The sequence below is a fragment of the Sapajus apella genome, unplaced genomic scaffold (genome assembly GCF_009761245.1).
Source record: "Sapajus apella isolate SASKATOON/1434 unplaced genomic scaffold, GSC_monkey_1.0 scaffold3, whole genome shotgun sequence".
Classification (NCBI taxonomy): Eukaryota; Metazoa; Chordata; class Mammalia; order Primates; family Cebidae; genus Sapajus; species Sapajus apella.
In genome coordinates, this window is record NW_022436943.1 from 24651339 (window position 1) to 24655986 (window position 4648).

A 4648-nucleotide genomic window follows, 5' to 3' on the forward strand; every position below is an offset into this window, starting at 1 on the left:
TGTGTGTGTGTGTGTGTGTGTGTGTGTGTGTCTGTCTGTCTGTCTGTCTGTGTGTGTTGGGGGTGGAGTGGAGGGGGTGGAGGTGAACTGGAAGGACAAATGCCAGGACAGCCATCTCCAGGAGAAAGACAGCAGCACTCAGTGAAGGCTCTGTTCCACAGTGCACTGAGGGAAACAGACCAAATATGTACAACAGAGTGAAAGACCACCCATAACTGGGATTCAACAACTGAAAGACAAACATCTGCAAATTCCCCTCATAGTTAAACATTTACAGTCCCTTTTAAATATATAGGAATTGGACTTATTAATAATTAGAACACTTCCTCTGTCCCACCTCTTCTCAGTTCTCAATGCTCCCATGAAGTAGATAATATTAGTATAATTATTGCAGAGAGTGATTTGGGATATGAGAAGGTGTCCTACACTGTGACACTGCTAGTGTGACTTGCTGTCACTTACATTGACACCTTGGGCCTCCAAGTTCAGATCTCAGGCTGCTGTGGCTGCTTCCTGGTTTGTTGATTAAGATACATAAATGATAGCTTTTTTTTTTTTTAGGTTTTATGATTCCTTTGTTAAGTACCAGTCATTTTAAATTCAAAGAACCTTTCCAATTTCAGTGTTCAATTGGGTGCCTTGGACATTCTTGCCAGGTAAGTAGTATCTTCTGGTGCAGGCATCTATTAATATTCATTCATGGATCTTTTTCTGGCCTGAAGCAAGTAAATGCTCCAGGTTTAATCTGCAATATGGAGAAATGGGTGTCTGCTCATCTTGGCACTAAAATATTTTCAGTATTTTATGTCTTAAACTTTTATCCAGAGAAGACAATTTAGAATTTTTCCAGTGATCCACTGTTTCTTATCCTTTATATTTTATTATAAATAGTTTCATTTATTGCTAGAAAAGAGCCCCTAAATAAGCTAGATGATTAGAGCTATCAGAGTATGTGTTAGCATCAAAGAAATTTTGACCTGCAGTATGATGTGTCATTCATTGAGTTCTTCAGAGAAGCTTAGAAATGTCTGAGAATTGTGGCATATTTTGAAGAGGAGTGGCTTAAATCAATGTGCATGGTGTCTCTTTGTGTTAATTTAATCCTCTGAATTACCAATATTTTGTAGCTAGGCTTTTCTTCATGATTATGTTATATGCTCAATGTTGTTTTATATAATTGACATTTCCCATGCCTATTTCAATCTGAAACATCTCTCCCAAAGAGATTACAAACATCTAAAGGGCAGAGACTGTGACTGAAACTTACTTTGTTTCTCTACAGTATCTAGTCTGATGCCTTGCCTCAAGTACTTGCTCAATAAATATCTGATCATTGACTGAACCAGCATAACCTGAAAATGGTGAAGATGGTGACCAATCTGAAAGAATCGCAAGAGAAGCTTTGAGCTCAGCACCCATCCAGAGGCTTCCTGCACATCAGTCACAGTAGAGGGTGACCCTACCTTCCCACTTGAAAAGAGCGACCTGGGTGTCACTGTTTGGGACTTGGTCTCCCATCTCTTCTACTTTCATCTAAGAGAGCTGATCTTCCATAACACTGAAATAAAAGTTAAAAAGAAATGATTTAGGCACATAGTGAGGGTAAGGAAGTCCTCAGTAAGGTTTTCCTTTTAATAAAAAGCCCCAAAAATCATTTTTCTTTTTTTTTTTAAATATATTTCATTGCACTTTAGGTTCTGGTGTACATGTGCAAAACATGCAGGATTGTTGCATAGGTACATACATGTCAATGTGGTTTGTTGCCTCCATCCCCCCATCACCTATATCTGGCATTTCTCCCCAACCTCCCTACCCCTGAATGTCCCTCCCCTATTCCCCCACAACAGACCCCAGTGTGTGATGCTCCCCTCCCTGTGTCCATGTGTTCTCATTGTTCAACACTTGCCTATGAGTGAGAACACGCAGTGTTTGATTTTCTGTTCTTGCGTCAGTTTGCTGAGAATGATGGTTTCCAGATTCATCCATGTCCCTACAAAGGACATGAACTCATCGTTTTTTATGGCTGCATAGTATTCCATGATGTATATGTGCCACATTTTCCTTGTCCAGTCTATCATTAATGGGCATTTGGGTTGGTTCCAAGTCTTTGCTATTGTAAACAGTGTCGCAGTGAACATACGTGTGCATGTGTCTTTATAGTAGAATGATTTATAATCCTTTGGATATATACCCAGTAATGGGATTGCTGGGTCAAATGGAATTTCTATTTCTGGTCCTTGAGGAACTGCCACACTATAAAATCATTTCTTTTCTAACAAAGAGCAACCTGTAAAATTGAGCTGCAAACATAGCTAAGCAAGCTTGCCAAAGCTTGCACGGGGGAACATACATTGGCAGCTGCACCAATAGGAAAAGGCTACCTGATGGCTAGGCATGTTCAAAATGGAGGCTCCATATTCCCTTTTCTTTGTCAACCATGTGTACAGTAAGGAGCAGACAACATGGAGCTGACCAAGCAGAAAATCCATTTGCATAATAAAACATTAGGGTGAAGTGGCCAGCTTCTCCCCACATTATGTAAATATCACACCTGGTCCAACCAATCTTTGGGCCCTATGTAAATCAGACACCGCCTCCTCAAGCTCCTCTATAATCCCTCAACACTCCCCTCCGTGCATTTCACCACAGACCCAGAAGACCCATTGGGGTGTACCTCTCTCTCTGCAGGAGAGAAAGCTGTTCTCTTTACTCTTTCTTCCACCCATTAAACCTCTGTCTTAACCTCACTCCACATATGTCCGTGTCCTTGATTTCCTTGACATGAGACAATGAACCTTGGGTATTACCCCAGATGAATGACGGTGCTTCAATACTACATGTGCCACTGTACCCACTTGTCCTGTCTCTTTGGTCCCATTCCTGGACTAACAGGGTGGCAAAGTCACATAAAAGAAATGCTCCAAACATAGTAGTCGTATATGCAAAAGGCATTACCATCAGAAAGGATGTGCTGAATCAAAAGTGGTGCTCACCTGAGAGCCCAGACTGACTCAAGTCATTGAGGCTCCTTTCTGAATTTGATCTCAAACAAGTAAAACCTGAGGGAGCCCTGTCCTTTCAAGGATGTCCTAAGAGCTATCAAGCCTGGTCCCACATTTGACCTGATTTGTGAAAGATCTGAACAATAAATTAGTTTGAAGAACAAGCCTAGATTTAATTCCATCAAAGGGTTGAGCCAATGAACTCAACTTCATCAAATATTCCCAATTAAACCCAGCAGAATTAATTGACAAATAAAATATATATTCAGAAGCAACACTGGGCAAGACATGAATGAGGTGGATACAAAGATGACAGCCACAGGTACAGACATACTCAGCATACTGTCTATTAGAAGAGATAAAACCCTGGCTGGGCACGGTGGCTCACACCTGTAATCCCAGCCTTTTGGGAGGCTGAGGCAGATAGATAATGAGGTCAGGAATTCAAGGCCAGCCTGGCCAAGATGGTGAAACCCTGTCTCTACTAAAAATACAAAAACTAGCCAGGCGTGCTGGTGGGCACCTATAATCCCAGATGCTCAGGAGGCTGAGGCAGAGAATTGCTTGAACCCAGGAAGCAGAGGTTGCAGTGAGCTAAGATCGTGCCACTGGAGCAGCCTGGGCAACTGAGCGAGATTCCGTCTCCAAAAAAAAAAAAAAAGAGAGAGAGATAAAACTCATTCTTTATACATTTGAAAACAATGTAAAATGTGGTAAGTCCCATAGCAGAGAGGCCTGAGGGAAGTGCTGCAAGAATTTAGAAGTGAGCCAGCAAGGTGGCTCACGCCTGTAATTCCAGCACTTCGGGAGGCCGAGGCAGGTGGATCACCTGAGGTTAGGAGTTCGAGACCAGCCTAGCCTACATGGTGAAAGCCCACCTCTACTAAAAATACAAAAATTAGCTGGGTGTGGTGGTAGGCACCTGTAATCCCAGCTACTTGGGAGGCTGAGGCAGGATAATCACTTGAACACAGAAAGCAGAGATTGCAGTGAGCCAAGATCATACCATTGCACTCCAGACTGGGTGACAAGAGTGAAACTTGTCTCAAAAAAAAAAAAAAAGAGAAAGAAAAAAAAAGAATTTAGAAGTAGAATTTTCTTCTACCTTGCAACAATCAGGTAACACTTCAAGCTAACATAGCATTGATAATAGTTGGGCTGGGGCCAGAGCTAGCATGTGTGAAGGGGAATAGCGGAATCAAAAGAGAACTTAGGGGACTTTAAATTCTTAAAGGGACCTTAGGGGACCTTATTCTTCATCAAGGAGTTTGGCTCTCCTTCAGTGGACCAAAGGAGCTACTTTAGATTTAGAAGCAGAGGAGAGTTAAACAAAATTTATAGAAGTCCCTTGATTTGGACTGAGCTCCAGCAGTAGGCCAACAGACCAAACCAAAATGGAGTCACTGGCAGGATAAGGAAGTCCCCTCTGCTGTAACCCTTACGGGGGAGGAACCTAAGTAACTGATCCACTTTTTGTTCCCTGTTCCTGCTTTCTTCGGTCTTTTCCCACCTAAAAAGCCAAACTCCTTGCTCAGCTCTAAGAAACTCATTAGCCAGGGAGGGGTATAGAAAAAAGTACTTTTTAAATAAAATATCTTTCTTAATCCAAATTTGATCTCCAAACTAAACTTCTAATTCGCTATTTT